Below are 22,146 nucleotides of genomic sequence, written 5' to 3'. Positions count from 1 at the left end.
ACATAGGCATGGGCAAGGACTTCATGTCTAAAACACCAAAAGCAATGGCAACAAAAGCCAAATTTACAAATGGGATCTAATTAAACTAAAGAGCTTCTGCACAGCAAAAGAAACTACCATCAGAGTGAACAGGCAACCTACAGAATGGAAGAAAATTTTTGCAATCTACTTACCTGACAAATGACTAATATCCAGAATCTACAAAGAACTCAAACAAACTTACAAGAAAAAAACAAACAACCCCATCAAAAAGTGGGTGAAGGATAGGAACAAACACTTCTCAAAAGAAGACATTTATGCAGCCAACAGACACATGAAAAAAATGCTCATCATCACTAGCCATCAGATAAATGCAAATCAAAACCACAGTGAGATACCATCTCACACCAGTTAGAATGGCGATCATTAAAAAGGCAGGAAACAAGAGGTGCCGGAGAGGATGTGGAGAAATAGGAACACTTTTACACTGTTGGTGGGACTGTAAACTAGTTCAACCATTGTGGAAGACAGTGTGGCGATTCGTCAAGAATCTAGAACTAGAAATACCATCTGCCAGCAATCCCATTACTGGGTATATACCCAAAGGATTATAAACCATGTTGCTATAAAGACATGTGCACACATATGTTTATTGCGGCACTATTCACAATAGGAAAGATTTGGAACCAACCCAAATGCTCATCAATAATAGACTGTATAAAAAATGTGGCACATATATATCATGGAATACTATGCAGCCATAAAAAGGATGAGTTCATGTCCTTTGTAGGGACATAGATGAAGCCGGAAACCATCATTCTCAGCAAACTGTCACAAGAACAGAAAACCAAACACTGCATGTTCTCACTTATAGGTGGGAATTGAACAGTGATTACACCTGGACACAGGAAGGGGAACATCACACACCGGCGCCTGTCTGGGGTCGGGGAAGGGGGAGGGATAGCATTAGGAGATATACCTAATGTAAATGATGAGTTAATGGGTGCAGCACACCAACATGGCACATGTATACATATGTAACAAACCTGCACGCTGTGCACATGTACCCTAGAACTTAAAAGTATTATTTAAAAATATTAAAAAATGAAGACATGGAACTCAGAAAAAATGTTATGCTCACAGTTATAGCCCATTACATTGAACAGCTACAAATTGAAACCAACAAAAACAAAAGGGACATGGACCAGAGTCTGACACCAAGCATAGGCTTGCATTTGTGTTCTCCCTTGAGAGTTGCACAGATATTATCTAATTCTCCCAAAATAATATGTGACACATGTCAATCAGGGATGGTCACACAAACTTTAGTGTTTTTATTAGAGGGCAGTCATGTAGGAATGGAGTGCTCATGTGGCTGATCTTATTTGCTCAGACTCCTGCCTCTTCAGAGGTTAAACTGGTATGGTATATCTATCCTAAGACCGCCACCATAAATCACATTTTTAGCATAAAGTACCCGGTATGGCCCAAGCCCTCAACATGTCCAAACATTTATTATAAGGCTGGTTGTTCTAAGGGCCTACCCTTTATGTCCCAGGAACCAGTTGAGGGCAAGACCTTTCTTACAGAATTAACCTTTTATTAGATAGTATTAAAGAATGAAGAAGGTGATAATATGAGAAATACAAAATAAAGGTTTGTATTGTCTTACTGGAAGAATATGTCTATTTTTTTCTTGACTTTTGAAAGTATATTCTTTCTCTGAAAGATGTAACTAGGCTCTAGCAAAATATGCTGTAAGTATATGTTTTTGAAAGTAGTTTATTTTATTTCATTGTTATTCTGCGCTTAGCAACTTCCAATCTGATTACAGTTGACCCTTGAATAACGTGGGTTTGAACTTTGAGTTCACTTACCATGGATTTTTTTCAACTAAAATACACAGTATGAAAATATACTGTTTGAGGAATGTGAAACCCACATATATGGAGGGTCATCTTTTGGTATACACGAATTCTGCAGGGCCACTGCTGGACTTGGGTATGCAAGGATTTTGCATGGATTATCCACAGTGGTCCTAGAACCAATTCTCTATCTATACTGAGGGATGGCTGTAGTTATTTTTCTTGATATAGAACAGAAAAAGTATTTAATAAGGAATATATGTATATGAGACTTAAGAAGGTGTAACACTGATTGTAACCTGGATATGGTACAAATTTCATGGTACTAATTGGCCTAAAATCACTTGATCCAACATCGGGCCTAAATTTCCTTAATGTGTTCAAACTCTAGCTCCTGGAGTTTCTCAAGGAATCACAACCCGTGAAAATAAATTATCAATCACCTTTCAACAACCAGAAATCACCACTGAAACAGGCTTTGATCAATCTTAAAAATTGACATCAAATTTTTAGGTTGATTCCCACCTCCTGTTGAATTTTCTACCACCAAGACCATGCTCTGTCACCTAGAATCATTAAGACATCCTTCAGATAGTCATCTCTGGTAGTGGGGCATTGAACTATCTTCAGTTACAGCACAAACTCCCATACAATTTAAACTAAGCTAAAAAGAAATTCCAAACTCAGTGGAGTTTTCTCCTCCACTCTAAGTGAGGATCATGCCTTGGTTAGCTTTGTTAGTTCAACCACCATAGACCTTATCTAAGGAAAGATAAGTACCCTATCTCACAATTTCCAAGTATCACTTAGAAACAAGTTTTATGAACTTCTCTTTGGCCTTGTATCCTCTTATCTCCAATCTTGATTTTGAGTTATAGTAAAGAGGAACAGTCTTAGTTGCCACTCCTGTAAAATCAGTAAATCATGGTGGTTCAGGTCCTAGAAGGATGCCACAGCTTCTCCTGAGCCTGGTGAGTGATGGTACTCATGGTGTTGTGACACAGTGTCCACTCAAAAGCACTATCAGTGCAAAAATCCACAAGTCATTCTTGCAATCAATCTAGAAAGTATATGGCAGCAAGAGATTTAGGCATCTACTATTCATTCATTCATTTGTTCACTTGCTATTTCAGCTAGGCTATATACAGCTAGATAATGGGACAAAAAACACGTATTTTTGAAGACAGTCTTAAGTTCAAACTTCAGATGTGGATAAGCATTTCTTTAGCAAATTTTTATCAGTTATGGGCTGTATTGAGGATAAAAATGCTGTGAATTAAACCCAACAAGTGTTTATTGTTCATCCACTAAATGCCAGATACTGCATTTTATTTATGTATGATTCAATATACCAGTCTCTGCCCTCATAAAGATGACTTTCTGGTGAGGGAAATAAACAAGGAAAAATATAAATGCAACCAGGGTGATAATGTTTGCCAGAAATGTTATGAAAACTACAATGTAAAAGAAAATGTGGTAATTCCAATAAATGGGAACAAGTACTCTGTGAGTTCAGAACAAGAAGAGACTATAACCATAAAAAACAGCCCTAGGCTTAAAATAGCTGGTCTTTAAAAAAGTTATACAAAGTGTAATTGTAGAGATAAAGGGACCATTCAAGAGGAAAGACCAGCATAAGCCAAGTCAGATATGTTAGAAAGTGTAGGTCTTACTAAAGGTACTGTAGAATTATTCCATTTGACTGAAGCACTGAATAGATGTGTTGAAATGAAAGATGAGACTGGAAATGAGATTAGGGCTTGACAAAAAGGGACTTGAAGATCAGGAAAATAGAATTAGACATCTGTAAACCATACCAGAATTCTAGATTTGGCTTATGGTTTACTGCCATCAAGAGTTTATAATTTGGTATACTGTGGGGTTTTTTGATCAAATTCTTAATAGATTCTATCTGGAAGATTGGAAATAATTTTTATTTTGAGGAAAAATCATATCCATCATATCCCCAGATCCCTTTGTATTATTCCTAATCAATTTAAATTAAAAAACAAACAAAAGTAGGACTTATTTCAACAACATCAATTTATTTTAACTCTGGGAAATCATATCGGTGTTTTCTGAGATTATTATTGAAAATTCAAACTGGGAAATCCATGTTTTAAAAGTATAGGAAGCCAAAGATCTATTTACGAACTACTTTCAATTTATATTTAGAATAATGTACAATAAAGAGAAATGATTCATTGCAAATAATACTATAAAATTATCCCATGTATAATTTTTTCAATGAGTCCATTTTATAATATCAGACAAACAAAAGCTGAAGGATTTCATCAATAACAGACCTGTCTTACAAGAAATGCTAAAGGGACTCCTTCAATCTGAAAGAAAAGGACATTAATGAGCAATTAAAAAAATCATCTGAAGGTACAAAACTCACTGGTGGCAGCAAGTACACAGGGAAAAAAAGAATATTACGTCACCATAATTGTGGTGTGTAAACTCCTCATATCTCAAGTAGAAAGACTAAAAGATAAACCTATCTAAAATAACAACTATAACAACTTTTCAAGACATAGATAGTATAATAATAAATAGAAACAACAAAAATTTGAAAAGCATGGAGATTAAATTAAAGTGTAGAATTTTTATTCATTTTCTCTTTGCTTGTTTGTTATTTGTTTGTTTATGCAGTCAGGGTTGTCATCAGTTTGAAATAATAGGTTATAAAACATTATTTGCAAACCTCATTATAACCTCAAATCAAAAAATGTAAAACGGATACAAAAAGAATAAAAAGCAAGAAATTAAAACATACCACCAGAAAAAAATCACCTTCGCTAAAAGGAAGACAGGAAAGAAAAGAAGACCACAAAACTACTAGAAAAAACATAAAATAGCAAGATTAAGTCCTTACTTATCAATGATTACATTGAATGTGAATGGACGAAACTCTCCAATCAAAAGACATAGAGTGATCCTCCACTGATCAGGCCTCCAAGCACGTTCCCCAGGCCCCTATCCAGGTCTTCATCTCTCCCATTCCTGCCACTGCCACCTCTACCCTTGGAGAATGAGTTAACTAGGAACATGTCTCCTCACATCCAGAGGTCTGGCAGTCAGTTCTTCAGCAGAGGCAGAAGAGGTGGCAGAGTGGCCATGTGCTTCCTAGGTGGAATCATTATCTCCATCATGGAGGTGGATACACAGCACAACCTAGAGCCCCTGCCTCCACACACACATTGCTCCAACACTGAGGCCAACAAGAGTGTGGAGGTCCATCAGTTCTGGAGAGTCTTTGCACAGTTGGCTGGAGATGACATCAAGGTCAGCGGCGCAGAACTGATGAATGTTCTCAACAAGGTTATCAGTAGGACTGAACTGAAGACTCATGGTTTTGGCATTGATACATGTCAAAGCATGGTGGCCATGATGGATAGTGACATCACAGGCAAGCTGGACTTTGAGGAATTCAAGTACCTGTGGAACAACATCAAAAGGTGATAGATAATATACCAGCAGTTTGATGTTGACCGATCTGGAATCATTTGCACCAGTGAACTTGCAGGGGCCTTTGAGGCAGCAGGGTTCCACCTGAATGAACAACTACAACATAATATTCTGACACTATTTGGATGAAGGAGGGAACATGGATTTTGACAACTTTATCAGCTGCTTGATCAGGTCAGATGCTTCATTCCATGCCTTGAAATCTCTTTACAAAGATGACACTAGACCCCTCCAAGTGAATATCCAAGAGTGGCTGCAGCTGACAATGTGTTTCTAAATGGGAAACCCAGGCCTGCCCCTTCATGCCTTGCTATAGGAGTCACCTTGGAGCCTCAGCCTCTCCCAGTGCTGATCCCATTTGCAGTCACATCTTCATGGGTCCTGCTGACAAATGGGCCTTTTGTTCTTCAAGCCCTTGACACCCAGCTTCTCGGTCAACATCCAGGGTCAAATGTGCCCCAACATGCCATGCCCTGAGTTGGCCCCGACTCTAAAACATGCTAACACGCTCTTCCAACAGTCACCCCACCCCACCATACCCATCTCACTCTCACGCCATAACCTCACTCTTGTACCTGTGCCAACGTCAACACTTGCATTGCTCGAATGCCCCAAGGGCCCTCTCTCAGTTCTGGGAGGACGACTCCACTCCCTACACACCCTGGTCCACGCATTCACAGTTACCACCCAAGCAGTCAAACATCAGGCTATTCCAGTCCCACATGTTCCAGTGGTTTCATCTGTATTCTGCTCCTAGTCTGCCAGGCCCAGGAGGAAGAAAAAATGTATGAAAAAAAGAAAGAGAGAGAGAGAGAGAGAGAAAGGAAGGAAGGGAGGAAGGAAGGAAGAAAGGAAGGAAGGAAGGAAGGAAGGAAGGAAGGAAGGAAGGAAGGAAGGAAGGAAGGAAGGAAGGAAGGCAGGCAGGCAGGTAGGCAGACAGGCAGGCAAGCAGGCTTATTTCACTTAACATAATGACCATGAATTCAACCCAAGTTGTTGCAAATGATAGAATCTCATTCTTTTTGATGGCTGAATAGTACTCCATTGTGTATATGTAAGCATTTTCCTTATCCATTCATCTGTTGATTAACACTTAGGTTGTTTCCAAATCTTGGCTATTGTGAAGAGTGCTGCAACAAATGTGGAAGTGCAGATATCCCTTTGATATGCATATTTCCTTTTGGGGTGGTATATGCTCGGCAGTAGAACTGCTGGATCATATGGTAGCTCTGTTTTTAGTTTTTTAAGGAACCTTGTGATTTGAGCTCCTTATATATTCTGGTTATTAATCCCTTGTCAGATGGATAGTTTGCAAATATTTTCTCTTATTCTGTGGGTTGTCTCTTCACTTTGTTAATTTTTTACCTTTTTTAACTTAATATGATTTGACTTGTCCATTTTTGCTTTGGTCACTCAGGAAATCTTTTTCCATACCAATGTCAAGAGTTTTCCTAATGTTTTCTTGTAGTAGTTTCATAGTTTGAGGTCTTAGATTTAAAACTTTAATCCATTTTTATGTGATTTTTGTATATGGTGATAGATAGGGGTCTATTTTCATTCTTCTGCATATGAATATGCAGTTTTCCCAGCACCACTTATTGAAGAGATTTTTCTTTCCCTCATGTATGTTCTCCGCACCTTTGTCAGAAATGAGTGCTCTGTAGGTGTATGGATTTGTTTCTGGGTTCCCTAATCTGTTCCATTAACTACACATACGTTTTTATGCCAGTAACATGCTGTTTGGGTTACGTAGCTCTGTAGTATAATTTGAAGTCAGGTAATGATTCCTCCAGTTTTGTTCTTTTTGCTCAGGACACCTTAGGCTATTCTGGGTCTTCAGTGGTTCCATATAAACTGTAGGATTTATATGGAACCTAAATAATTTTCTCTATTTCTGTGAAGAATGTCATTGATATTTTGATAGGGAATTCACTGAATCTGTAGATTTCTTTTGGTAGTATGGACATTTTTTAAATGTTCATTCTTCAAATTCATGCACATGGAATAACCTTTCCATTTTTGTATACTCTTCAATTTCTTTCCTCAGTGTTTTATAGCTTTCATTGTAGAGCATAACTAGTTGAAGCCTGAGGAAGGAACACATTTAAAATTCTCTGGAAATTATTCTAAGGGTAAACATCAAACTATGAATGCTGATTCACTGTGTTGGATATTTATTCACTGTTAGAATTAATAAGTAAATCAATATTGAATTCCTTACATGCAGCCAGGATGCAAAATACATCCTCTAAATCCTATTCCATCTTCCATTAATTGTCTAGTGAAAATATTTAATAAGAATCCAAAAAGAAAGTTTTCCACAATAAATTAAATGAAATATTTGGGTTGTGAGTGTAGTTGAGTGTTGATGAGGCAGGAAATTAAAGAAAAATACAATTAAAAAGAAAAAGAAATAAGTTTTCCTGTATTAGGCTGATTTGTCCCAGAGGCAGCAACAGGCACAGACCAGACCCAGGAAAAGTCTTCATAATGTTATCTAATGTGCTCTGGAGACTCTCCCAGCACTCCCTCAACATAGGGAGAAGAAAAACTAATTTTCCTTTGTTTAATGGAATAAGTTTTTAGATTCCTGTTCTCTGTAACTAGTGACTTCAAGTATTCTGTTTTATCTAAGAAGTAGAGTGAAGGTCATGAGAAGCCTGAGTAGGCCTGAACTACAGCTGCCTGGGCACCATAGTGAAGGTTATAAGATAAACCAGTATAAGGCTCTTTAGAGCAAAACCTAGATAACAGACATCTGGGTTGCTTGGCAAGGGTCATGTGCAATCCTGAGTTTGTCCTGCCTCTATATCCCTGCTTTCACACCACTGTAAGCTTGCTTCAAGCTAGCCCACCCACTTTTGTGAAGTGTGTATGAAAGTCAAGTGCTGTCTTTGCATGTGAGTCTGCCGGGGCCTGAGTGCACTCAATAAAAATTCTCTTGTTTTAACCCGAGGTCTCTCTCGTCCTCCTGGATCCTGCAACATTGATAAGTCACTGTCAGGCTAACATTTTTCATAATGAGCTACTTTGACAATACTTCCATAACTTTCTCAAATGATACAGATTTTGCCTCCTCTCTCGCTGTCACACACAAAACTTTTGGCCATACTGGGGAATCTTATGAGTCTCCCTTATAATTGCAAAACACTAGAAATTTTCGTTTATTTTGCCTCTTCTCTTGCAGACAAGGGAACACCCCAGACATGGCATCAGAGGTCCACATGACAGGCCCAATGTGCCTCATTGAGAACACTAATGGGCGACTGATGGCGAATCCAGAAGCTCTGAAGATCCTGTCTGCCATTACACAGCCTGTGGTGGTGGTGGCAATTGTGGGCCTCTACCGCACAGGCAAATCCTACCTGATGAACAAGCTGGCTGGGAAGAAAAAGGGTGAGTGGCATGAGCAAAGCTCTGCCAAGTCCCTTCTGTCCATCTACACAGTCAGCATCCATTACGAGGATGTGAGGAGAGAAAGTTAGAGATGAGGATGAATACTGAAAGCTAACTTTCCATTCACAGTTGGTCTCCTTATCTTCACGCTGTTCCAGGGGATAAGATTAAATTCATTAATTATTCCCGCGATATGTTAGTTTCCCTTTCGAAAGCACAAATTATGCCTTTCATAAAAGGAGTAAGACTATAATAAAAATAATTAATGCACATAATAATAACTACAATAAACTATACAATGTTTATTACAATTTTTATGCCATAACAGCGAGTTTACAGTGATCTTTAAGATTGAAAAAATGTTTCAGTCTGTATTGGATATTCTTTTTTATTGTTGTAAAAAAAAAACATAAAATTTAACCTCGTAACCATTTTTAAGTGTACAGCTCTGTGACATTAATTAAATTCACACTGTTATACAACTGTCACCTCCATCCATATCCAGAACTCTTTCATCTTGCCTAACAGAAACTCTGTACTAAATAAACAAAAGCTCCACATTAACCCATTGCCTGCCATCATTCTACATTCTATCTCTATGAATTTGACTACTACAGAAAACTCATAAGTGGAATCATTCAATATTTGTCCTTTTATGACTGTCTTATTTCAATTCATATGTCTTCAAAGTTCATCAGTGTGTTAGCACGTGTCAAAACTCTTCCTTTTTAAGGCTTAGTAATTGTATGATAATTTGTTTATCTCTTCATCTGTCAATGGCCACTTGGATTGCTTCCACCTTTTGTCTATTATAAATAATGCTAATAGGAACATGAGTGTCTGAATATCTGTTCAAGTCCCTGCTTTCACTTCTTTTGGGAATATATCCAGAAGGGGAATTGTTGGCTTATGGAGTCATTCCATGTTAACTGTTTTTTTTTAAAGAAATCACTGTACCATTTTCCACAGTGACTGTACCATTTTACATTCCCAACAGAAATGCACAAGGGCTCTAATTTCTCTACTTCCTCACCAACATTTTTTATTTTCAGGGTTTGTTTTGTTTTGTTTTGTTTGATAGTGTCCATAGGAATGGATGTTAAGTAGTATCTCGTTGTGGTTTTGATTTTGATTTCCGTAATGACTAGTGATATTGAGCATCTTTTCATGTGCTTATTGGCCACTTATATATCTTCTTTGGGAAAATGTCTATTCAAGTCCTTTGTTCATTTATTAATCTGGTTGTTTATTTGTGTTGCTTTGTAAAATTTTTTATATTTTCTAGATATCAATCCCTTATATAAATGTTTAGCAAATCTTTTCTTACATTCTATGTATTGCCTTTTTTAACTCTGTTGATAGAGTCCGTTAACACACAAAAGTTTCAAATTTTGATGAAATCTAACTAATCTATTTTTTCTTTTATTGACTATACTTTTGGTCTCTTATTCAAAAAAATCATTGCCAAATCCAATATTATACAACTTTTGCCCTTTGTTTTCTTCTATAACTTTTATAGTTTTAACTCTAATGTTCAGCTCTTTGATTCATTTTGAGTTCATAAGTTATAAGGTAACAGCCCAACTTTTTTAAGGAGATATCTCATTGCTTCAACATCATTTGTTAAAGAGACTCTCCTTTCTTCATTAAATGATCTTGACATCCATACTGGAAATCATTTGACCATATATGTCAGAGTTTATTCATGGGCTGTTTTTCTATTCCATTGGTTTATATGTCAGTCTTTATACCAGTACCATACATGGTTTTGTAATACGTCTCAGAACTCAGAAACTGTGAGATTCCAACTTTGCTCTTCCTTTTTAAGATTATTTTCATAATTAGGGGATTTCCAGAAATTTCATATGAAAGTTATGGTGGATTTTTCTATTTATACAAAGTAATTGGCATGTTGGTAGGTATTACATCAAACCTGTACATCATTTTGGGTAGTAGTGACATCTTAAGAATATTAAGTCTTCCAATCCATAAACGCAGGATGCCTTTCTAATAATTTATGCCATCTACAATTTCTTTAAAGGGTGTTTTTTTTTTTTTATTATACTTTAAGTTCTAGGGTACATGTGCATAACATGCAGGTTTGTTACATATGTATACTTGTGCCATGTTGGTGTGCTGCACCCATCAACTCGTCAGCACCCATCAACTCGTCATTTACATCAGGTATAACTCCCAATGCAATCCCTCCCCCCTCCCCCCTCCCCATGATAGGTCCCGGTGTGTGATATTCCCCTTCCCGAGTCCAAGTGATCTCATTGTTCAGTTCCCACCTATGAGTGAGAACATGCGGTGTTTGGTTTTCTGTTCTTGTGATAGTTTGCTAAGAATGATGGTTTCCAGCTGCATCCATGTCCCTACAAAGGACATGAACTCATCCTTTTTTATGGCTGCATAGAATTCCATGGTGTATATGTGCCACATTTTCTTAATCCAGTCTGTCACTGATGGACATTTGGGTTGATTCCAAGTCTTTGCTATTGTGAATAGTGCCGCAATAAACATACGTGTGCATGTGTCTTTATAGCAGCATGATTTATAATCCTTTGGGTATATACCCAGTAATGGGATGGCTGGGTCATATGGTACATCTAGTTTTAGATCCTTGAGGAATCGCCATACTGTTTTCCATAATGGTTGAACTAGTTTACAATCCCACCAACAGTGTAAAAGTGTTCCTATTTCTCCACATCCTCTCCGGCACCTGTTGTTTCCTGACTTTTTAATGATCGCCATTCTAACTGGTGTGAGATGGTATCTCATTGTGGTTTTGATTTGCATTTCTCTGATGGCCAGTGATGATGAGCATTTTTTCATGTGTCTGTTGGCTGTATGAATGTCTTCTTTTGAGAAATGTCTGTTCATATGCTTTGCCCACTTTTTGATGGGGTTGTTTGTTTTTTTCTTGTAAATTTGTTTGAGTTCTTTGTAGGTTCTGGATATTAGCCCTTTTAAAGGGTGTTTGAAGTTTTCACTCTACAACTCTTTCGCCTGCTTGGTTAAGCTTATTCCTAGGTAGTTTATTCTTTTGATTTTGTTAAATGGGATTGTTTTCAAAATTTCCTTTTCTTTTTGTTTAGGAAGGAAATTAGAATTCCTGTTCTAATTCTATTTTTATACACTAGCAACTGATTTCTCCATATTGACTTTGCATGCTGCAAATTTGATGAATTCTTTTAAAAGTTCTAATAGGTTTTTGTGGAATATTTAATGTTTTCTACAAATTAGATACTACTCTCAGTAGACAGATAATTTTACTTTTTCATTACCAATTAGGATGCCTCCTTTATGCTTGTCTTGTCTCATTACTCCGGACAGAACTTGCAGTGTTCTATGGAACACAATTGGCAAAAGTAGGCATCCTTCTCTTGTTCCTGATGTTATAGGAAAAGCTATGAAACTTCATCATTAAATGTGAAGTGAGCTGTGGGTTTTTAATATATGGCCTTTATTATGTTGAGGTACTGTTTTTCTATTTCTACTTTGTTGATTGTTTTTATCATGAAAGCCTCCTGAATTTTTCCATGCATTGGATATTCAAATTTCCTATTTCTTTGATTGTAACTAAGTAAGATGAATAGTGATTGTTGTTTCGGTTCTCTCCTAACCTTAAATATGCTACCTTTTCCTTTAACTACCAGAATTGCCTGTTACTAGATCTCCATCTCTGGTCTCCTCTCTCCCTTGCAGGCTTCTCTCTGGGCTCCACAGTGCAGTCTCACACTAAAGGAATCTGGATGTGGTGTGTGCCCCATCCCAAGAAGCCAGGCCACATCCTAGTTCTGCTGGACACTGAGGGTCTGGGAGATGTAGAGAAGGTGAGACTCAAGGATCCAATTGTGGAGTGAGTCCCTCTTCTCTGAATATTTTATGCACCATTTAATTGTTTATTAACTATTAACTACAGGCCATAATATGTGGGGTTTAACACAGATGCATAAAGGGAGCACAAATAATCCCAGTGTCATGAGTCTTATCCTGCAGAGAACTTTAGTTAAGAATTTGGGTGCTAAAGCCCCATGACTTTCTGTTTAAATTTAAATTCTGCCACCAATTCAGTACCCTGAGAAAATTGACTTATTTTATACTCAGCATTCTAATCTTTAAAATGTATGGAAAAGACCTATGTTGGCCACATAGAATTATTTTGAATATTTAATGAGATAAACAGTACATTTCAGGTGTAGATTAATTATTTGATAAAATAGCAACTAATAGTATCAATCTTATATGTGAATTTTGTTATTGAAAAAAGATGAGAAAATTTTAAATTTACATTGTACTCATGCCTTAAAATGCCCACCAACCTTGAATTTTAATTTTACAATTATTTGTTGATGGTCATTAGAAGACTTAATAAGGATCATTGTAACCCAAAAACACTCATCGAAAAACTACCCAAAAGCGACATCCTACTGAGAATACTTTTTGTATTTGGCTTCCTTTGATATGTCATTAGTGCTAAAGAACAAACAAACAAAAAAGAACAAAAACCCTCTAATATATGAACATAGTTTTACTACTGTTACTCTAGAAAGTGCTGTGATGATGAAACTTGCTCCTGACTCCAGTATGTCTTGACTTCCAGGGTAACAACCAGAATGACTCCTGGATCTTCGCCCTGGCCGTCCTCCTGAGCAGCACCTTCGTGTACAACAGCATGGGAATCATCAACCAGCAGGCCATGGACCAACTGCAGTATCCTTTGTGACCCAGAACAGCACCGAAGTCAGAGGCGACACCTGTATTCATAAACTAGCTGCCTGACTGTGAATCCTGATGAATCAAGCTCAAGAGGAGAAAACAAAAAATAATGCAAGTACAGAGGAGAGATCCCATGTATCCACTTTAGAAATTACACTTAGGTTAGGAGCAAAGGAAAATGGAAAGTTTGGGAATGTGTTGAACTAATATGGGACGAGGTCCCTGTTCATTTTGTCACATTTCCTTAGTTAGCTACTCAGCTATATGACAGAGCTGACACAGCGAATCCGATCAAAATCCTCACCTAATGAGAATGAGAATAAGGATTCAGCTGACTTTGTGAGCTTCTTCCCAGACTTCGTGTGGACACTGAGAGATTTCTCCCTGGACTTACTAGCAGAAGGACAACCCATCACAGGAGATAAGTACCTGACATACTCCCTGAGGCTGAAGCAAGGTAACAGAGAGCTTCAACTGATATATGAGGATGAGAAAACAAAAGAAATTACCAGTTTTCAGTTTACTATTGCTAGTTTTCCCAAATTTGCAGTTTTCTATGTCTTCAACTGGCTATTCCTATAAATTAATGCTTGTTGAATATCTGAATTAATAGATTTTATTTTAAATTACGTTTGTCCTTGTTCTAAAACAAGTTTCATGTTCTTTCATCTATGTGTATGCTATGATTAAGTTAATTTTATCTCCCTGCCAAGGGTTTGTGATCTTCTATTTAGCCATAGAATGTGGAGTAAAATGGATATTTATTTAAAGAACATAGACTAAAACACGAACATGTGCTAGTCCAAGCACTGGCAAACTACAGCCCAAGGCAAATCATGGCCAATCCTGCCTGCCAGCTGTCTTTGTAAATAAGATTTTCTTGGAATAATGCTATGCCCATTCATTTACAGATTTTCAAAAACTGTTGTCATACTCCAATAACAGAGTTGAGTATTTGGAAAAGAGACCACCCAGCCTGAAGAGCCTAAAATATTTACTATTTGGCCCTTTACAGAAACACTTATATTAGGCAATTTTATGATTTTTTTGTTTTTCTAGGCACCAGTTAAACAGATAAAACTTTTCTTTTTTTTTTTTTTTTTTTTACCAAGTTCAAGTCCAACCTTCTCTGCCTACATCAATATTTACATATGAATAAAATGCTTCCTCAAATAGAGAACAATAGCTTCCACCTTTTAGGCTGTATTTTGTTTGTTTGCTTTTGTTTTTGTTTTTGTTTTTTTATACTTTACGTTCTAGGGTACATGTGCACGACGTGAAGGTTTGTTACATATGTATACATGTGCCATGTTGGTGTGCTGCACCCATTAACTCGTCATTTACATTAGGTATATCTCCTAATGCTATCCCTCTCCCCTGCCCCCTTCCCACAATAGGCCCCGGTGTGTGATGTTCCCCTTCCTGTGTCCAGGTGATCTCATTGTTCAATTCTCACCTATGAGTGAGAACGTGAGGTGTTTGGTTTTCTGTTCTTGTGATAGTTTGCTGAGAATCATGCTTTCCAGCTGCATCCATGTCCCTACAAAGGACACGAATTCATCCTTTTTTATGGCTGCATAGTATTCCATGATGTGTATGTGCCACATTTTCTTTATCCAGTCTGTCACTGATGGACATTTGGGTTGATTCCAAGTCTTTGCTATTCTGAATAGTGCTGCAATTAACATACATGTGCATGTGTCTTTAGAGCAGCATGATTTATAATCCTTTAGGTATATACCCAGTAATAGGATGGCTGGGTCTCATGGTATTTCTAGTTCTAGATCTTTGAGGAATCACCACACTGTTTTCCACAATGGTTGAACTAGTGTACAGTTCCACCAACAGTGTAAAAGTGTTCCTATTTCTCCACATCCTCTCCAGCACCTGTTGTTTCCTGATTTTTTAATTATTGCCATTCTAACTGGCATGCTATTGTACATGAAGGTGCTGCTCAGGAGGACTGCCATTCTAACTGAGAGATGGTATCTCATTGTGGCTTTGATTTGCATTTCTCTGATGGTGAGTGATGATGAGCATTTTTTCATGCGTCTGTTGTCTGTATGAATGTCTTCTTTTGAGAAGCGTTGGTTCATATCCTTTGCCCACTTTTTGATGGGGTTGTTTTTTTCTTGTAAATTTGTTTGAGTTCTTTGTAGATTCTGGATATTAGCCCTTTGTTAGATGAGTAGATTGCAAAATTTTTCTCCCATTCTGTAGGTTGCCTGTTCTCTCTAATGGTAGTTTCTTTTGCTGTACAGAAGCTCTTTAGTTTAATTAGATTCCATTTCTTAATTTTGGCTTTTGTTACCATTGCTTTTCATGTTTTAGATATGAAGTCCTTGCCCATGCCTATGTCCTGAATGGTTTTACCTAGGTTTTCTTCTAGGGTTTTTATGGTTTTAGGTCTAACATTTAAGTCTCTAATCGATCTTGAATTAATTTTCATATAAGGAGTAAGGAAAGGATCCAGTTTCAGCTTTCTACTTATGGCTAGCCAATTTTCCCAGCACCATTTATTAAATAGGGAATCCTTTCCCCATTTCTGGTTTTTGTCAGGTTTGTCAAAGATCAGATGGCTGCAGCTGTGTGGTATTATTTCTGAGGACTCTGTTCTGTTCCATTGGTCTATATCTCTGTTTTGGTACCAGTACCATGCTGTTTTGGTTACTGTAGCCTTGTAGTATAGTTTGAAGTCAGGTAACGTGACGACTCCGGCTTTGTTCTTTTGGCTTAGGATTGTGTTGGAGATGCGGGCTCTTTTTTGGTTCCATATGAACTTTAAAGCAGTTTTTTCTAAGTCTGTGAAGAAAGTCATTGGTAGCTTAATGGGGATGGCATTGAATCTATAAATTACCTTGGGCAGTATGGCCATTTTCACAATATTGATTCTTCCTATGCATGAACATGGTATGTTCTTCCATTTGTTTGTGCCCTCTTTTATGTCACTGATGAGTGGTTTGTAGTTCTCCTTGAAGAGGTCCTTTACATCCCTTGTAAGTTGGATTCCTAGGTATTTTATTCTCTTTGAAGCTATTGTGAATGGGAGTTCATTCATGATTTGGCTCTCTGTTTGTCTGTTACTGGTGTATAAGAATGCTTGTGATTTTTGCACAATGATTTTGTATCCTGAGACTTTGCTGAAGTTGCTTATCAGTTTAAGGAGATTTTGGGCTGAGACGATGGGGTTTTCTAAATATACAATCATGTCATCTGCAAACAGGGACAATTTGACTTCGTTTCCTAACTGAATACCCTTGATTTCTTTCTCTTGCCTGATTGCCCTAGCCAGAACATCCAACACTATGTTGAATAGGAGTGGTGAGAGAGGGCATCCCTGTCTTGTGCCAGTTTTCAAAGGGAATGCTTCCAGTTTTTGCCCATTCAGTATGATATTGGCTGTGGGTTTGTCATAAATAGCTCTTATCATTTTGAGATACATTCCATCAATACCGAATTTATTGAGAGTTTTTAGCATGAAGGGCTGTTGAATTTTGTCAAAGGCATTTTCTGCATCTATTGAGATAATCATGTGGTTTTTGTCTTTGGTTCTGTTTATGTGCTGGATTACGTTTATTGATTTGCATATGTTGAACCAGCCTTGCATTCCAGGGATGAAGCCCACTTGATCATGGTGGATAAGCTTTTTGATGTGCTGCTGGATTTGGTTTGCCTGTATTTTATTGAGGATTTTTGCATTGATGTTCATCAGGGATATTGGTCTAACAATTCTCTTTTTTTGTTGTGTCTCTGCCAGGCTTTGGTATCAGGATGATGTTGACCTCATAAAATGAGTTAGGGAGGATTCCCTCTTTTTCTGTTGATTGGAACAGTTTCAGAAGGAATGGTACCAGCTCCTCCTTGTACCTCTGGTAGAATTCGGCTGTGAATCCGTCTGGTCCTGGACTTCTTTTTGGTTGGTAAGCTATTAATTATTGCCTCAATTTCAGAGCCTGCTATGGGTCTATTCAGGGATTCAATTTATTCCTGGTTTACTCTTGGGAGAGTGTAAGTGTCCAGGAAATTATCCATTTCTTCTAGGTTTTCTAGTTTATTTGCATAGAGGTGTTTGTAGTATTCTCTGATGGTAGTTTGTATTTCTGTGGGGTCAGTGGTGATATCCCCTTTATCATTTTTTATTGCATCTATTTGATTCTTCTCTCTTTTCTTCTTTATTAGTCTTGCTAGTGGTCTATCCATTTCGTTGATCTTTTCAAACAACCAGCTCCTGGATTCATTGATTTTTTGGAGGGTTTTTTGTGTCTCTATCTCCTTCAGTTCTGCTCTGATCTTAGCTACTTCTTGCCTTCTGCTAGCTTTTGAATGTGTTTGCTCTTGCTTCTCTAGGTCTTTTAATTGTGATGTTAGGGTGTCAATTTTAGATCTTTCCAGCTTTCTCTTGTGGGCATTTAGTGCTATAAATTTCCCTCTACACACTACTTTAAATGTGTCCCAGAGATTCTGGTATGTTGTATCTTTGTTCTCATTGGTTTCGAAGAACATCTTTATTTCTGCCTTCATTTCGTTATGTACCCAGTAGTCACTCAGGAGCAGGTTGTTCAGTTTCCATGTGGTTGAGCTGTTTTGATTGAGTTTCTTAGTCCTGAGTTCTAGTTTGATTGCACTGTGGTCTGAGAGACAGTTTGTTATATTTTCTGTTCTTGTACATTTGCTGAGGAGTGCTTTACTTCCAATTATGTGGTCAATTTTGGAATAAGTGTGATGTGGTGCTGAGAAGAATGTATATTCTGTTGATTTGGGGTGGAGAGTTCTATAGATGTCTATTAGGTCTGCTTGCTGCAGAGATGAGTTCAATTCCTGGATATCCTTGTTAACTTTCTGTCTCATTGATCTGTCTAATGTTGACAGTGGAGTGTTGAAGTCTCCCATTATTATTGTATGGGAGTCTAAGTCTCTTTGTAAGTCTCTAAGGACTTGCTTTATGAATCTGGGTGCTCCTGTATTGGGTGCATATATATTTAGGATAGTTAGCTCTTCCTGTTGAATTGATCCCTTTACCATTATGTAATGGCCTTCTTTGTCTCTTTTGATCTTCGATGGTTTAAAGTCTGTTTTATCAGAGACTAAGATTGCAACCCCTGCTTTTTTTTGTTCTCCATTTGCTTGGTAGATCTTCCTCCATCCCTTTATTTTGAGTCTATGTATGTCTCTGCATGCGAGATGGGTCTCCTGAATACAGCAAACTGATGGGTCTTGACTCTTTATCCAATTTGCCAGTCTGTGTCTTTTAATTGGACCATTTAGTCCATTTACATTTAAGGTTAATATTGTTATGTGTGAACTTGATCCTGTCATTATATTAGCTGGTTATTTTGCTCGTTAGTTGATGCAGTTTCTTCCTAGCCTCGATGGTCTTTACATTTTGGCATGTTTTTGCAATGGCTGGTACCGGTTGTTCCTTTCCATGTTTAATGCTTCCTTCAGGGTCTCTTGTAAGGTGGGCCTGGTGGTGACAAAATCTCTAAGCATTTGCTTATCTGTAAAGGATTTTATTTCTCCTTCACTTATGAAACTTAGTTTGGCTGGATATGAAATTCTGGGTTGAAAATTCTTTTCTTTAAGAATGTTGAATATTGGCCCCCACTCTCTTCTGGCTTGGAGAGTTTCTGCCGAGAGATCTGCTGTTAGTCTGATGGGCTTCCCTTTGTGGGTAACCCGACCTTTCTCTCTGGCTGCCCTTAAGATTTTTTCCTTCATTTCAACTTTGGTGAATCTGGCAATTATGTGTCTTGGAGTTGCTCTTCTCAAGGAGTATATTTGTGGCGTTCTCTGTATTTCCTGGATTTGAATGTTGGCCTGCCCTACTAGGTTGGGGAAGTTCTCCTGGATGATATCCTGAAGAGTGTTTTCCAACTTGGTTCCATTTTCCCCCTCACTTTCAGGCACCCCAATCAGACGTAGATTTGGTCTTTTTACATAATCCCATACTTCTTGCAGGCTTTGTTCATTTCTTTTTCTTCTTTTTTCTTTTGGTTTCTCTTCTCACTTCATTTCATTCATTTGATCCTCAATCGCTGATACTCTTTCTTCCAGTTGATCGAGTCGGTTACTGAAGCTTGTGCATTTGTCACATATTTCTCGTGTCATGGTTTTCATCTCTGTCATTTCGTTTATGACCTTCTCTGCATTAATTACTCTAGCTATCAATTCTTCCACTCTTTTTTCAAGATTTTTAGTTTCTTTGCGCTGGGTACGTAATTCCTCCTTTAGCTCTGAGAAGTTTGATGGACTGAAGCCTACTTCTCTCATCTCGTCAAAGTCATTCTCCATCCAGCTTTGATCCATTGCTGGCGATGAGCTGCGCTCCTTTGCAGGGGGAGATGCGCTCTTATTTTTTGAATTTCCAGCTTTTCTGCACTGCTTTTTCCCCATCTTTGTGGTTTTATCTGCCTCTGGTCTTTGATGATGGTGACGTACTGATGGGGTTTTGGTGTAGGTGTCCTTCCTGTTTGATAGTTTTCCTTCTAACAGTCAGGACCCTTAGCTGTAGGTCTGTTGGAGATTGCTTGAGGTCCACTCCAGACCCTGTTTGCCTGGGTATCAGCAGCAGAGGCTGCAGAAGATAGAATATTTCTGAACAGCAAGTGTACCTGTCTGATTCTTACTTTGGAAACTTCCTCTCAGGGGTGTATCCACCCTGTGAGGTGTGGGGTGTCAGACTGCCCCTAGTGGGGGATGTCTCCCAGTTAGGCTACTCAGGGGTCAGGGACCCACTTGAGCAGGCAGTCTGTCCCTTCTCAGATCTCAACCTCCACATTGGGAGATCCACTGCTCTCTTCAAAGCTGTCAGGCAGAGTCATTTGCGTCTGCAGAGGTTTCTGCTGCTTTGTTGTTGTTGTTGTTGTTTAGCTGTGCCCTGTCCCCAGAGGTGGAATCTACAGAGACAGGCAGGTTTCCTTGAGCTGCTGTGAGCTTCACCCAGTTCGAGCTTCCCAGCAGCTTTGTTTACCTACTTAAGCCTCAGCAATGGCGGGCACCCCTCCCCCAGCCTCGCTGCTGCCTTGCGGTTAGATCGCAGACTGCTGTGCTAGCAATGAGGGAGGCTCCGTGGGCGTGGGACCCTCCTGGAGAGGTGTGGGATATAATCTCCTGGTGTGCCCGTTTGCTTAAAGTGCAGTATTGGGGTGGGAGTTACCCGATTTTCCAGGTGTTGTGTGTCTCAGTTCCCCTGGCTAGGAAAAGGGATTCCCTTCCCCCTTGCGCTTCCCAGGTGAGGCGATGCCTCGCCCTGCTTCAGCTCTCGCTGGTCGGGCTGCAGCAGCTGACCAGCACTGATTGTCCGGCACTCCCTAGTGAGATGAACCCAGTACCTCAGTTGAAAATGCAGAAATCACCGGTCTTCTGTGTCGCTCGCGCTGGGAGTTGGAGACTGGAGCTGTTCCTATTCGGCCATCTTGCTCCGCCCAACCCAGCTGAATTCTAATTGATTAATACAGCTGAGCCTTGATTGGCAGAAGCAGGGGAGCTGAAAAGCCCCAGAATAATAAGGTATGTCTTTTGGGTGAACTCAGAACGTGTGTGTGACCCTCGTTAACAAATGGCCCCTTGGCTCAACTTTAAATGTAGGCCCAGTTAGCCGCTCAGTATGCATCTTTAAGGACTGGCTCAAACTTGTTGACAGACAGAGTTAGCCACTCAGGATGCATCTTGAAGGACTGGCTCAAACTTGTTGACAGACAGCATTGCATTCCATCATGGCGTGGAAGTGATTAGCTACCTGCTTCAGGTTTATCTGGTCTTTTCTAGGGATCCTGGTGGCAGAGCAGTGGCCAATTGAGCAACTAGAGTGATTTACTTACAAAAGGCACTCAGGTACCTGTTAGATTCTAATCAAAGTCTCCCAGGTTATGTTGATTCTGGTTCCTGTCCAGAGTAAATTTAAAGTCTCATGGGTTAGGTCGCATGATCCAAGTGTCTTGCAGATATCTATTAAAACTGGCTAGAACAGCTGGGCGCAGTGGCTCACACCTATAATCCCAGCACACTGGGAGGTCGAAGCAGGCAGATCACCCGAGGTTGGGAGTTTGAGACCAGCCTGACCAAGATGGAGAAATCCCATCTCTACTAAAAAATACAAAACTAGCCGGGCATGGTGGCGCATGCCTGTAATCCCAGCTACTCAGGAGGCTGAGGCAGGAGAATCACTTGAATCTGGGAGGCAGAGGTTGCAATGAGCTGAGAACCCACCATTGCACTCCAGCCTGGGCAACAAGAGTAAAATTCAATTTCCAAAAAAAAAAGAAAAAAAGAAAAAACAGGCCGGGCGCGGTGGCTCAAGCCTGTAATCCCAGCACTTCGGGAGGCCGAGACGGGCGGATCACGAGGTCAGGAGATCGAGACCATCCTGGCTGACACGGTGAAACCCCGTCTCTACTAAAAACAATACAAAAACTTAGCCGGGCGAGGTGGCGGGTGCCTGTAGTCCCAGCTACTCGGGAGGCTGAGGCAGGAGAATGGCGTAAACCCGGGAGGCGGAGCTTGCAGTGAGCTGAGATCCGGCCAGTGCACTCCAGCCTGGGCAACAGAGCGAGACTCCATCTCCAAAAAAAAAAAAAAAAAAAAACAGGCTAGAACAATTTGAAAGAGTACCCAAGTGATTAATCCAAATAGAAGGATCATTAATATTTGTAGGATGGAACACAGAAGGTATCCTAGACTAGAGACAAAAGCCAGCTGAAAATAGGTGGGAATT

The 22,146-nt window shown here is 39.1% G+C and overlaps 1 pseudogene; it reads left to right on the top strand.

The window, feature by feature from the left end:
- Positions 1 to 3,875: 3,875 nt before the first annotated feature.
- Positions 3,876 to 5,592, top strand: LOC102144708 (calpain small subunit 1 pseudogene; annotated as a pseudogene).
- Positions 5,593 to 22,146: the final 16,554 nt, after the last annotated feature.

This window comes from Macaca fascicularis, chromosome 1 (assembly GCF_037993035.2).
Source record: "Macaca fascicularis isolate 582-1 chromosome 1, T2T-MFA8v1.1".
Lineage (NCBI taxonomy): Eukaryota > Metazoa > Chordata > Mammalia > Primates > Cercopithecidae > Macaca > Macaca fascicularis.
The sequence above is the reverse complement of the archived record's forward strand: the minus strand, read 5'-3'. Positions and strand labels throughout refer to the sequence as shown.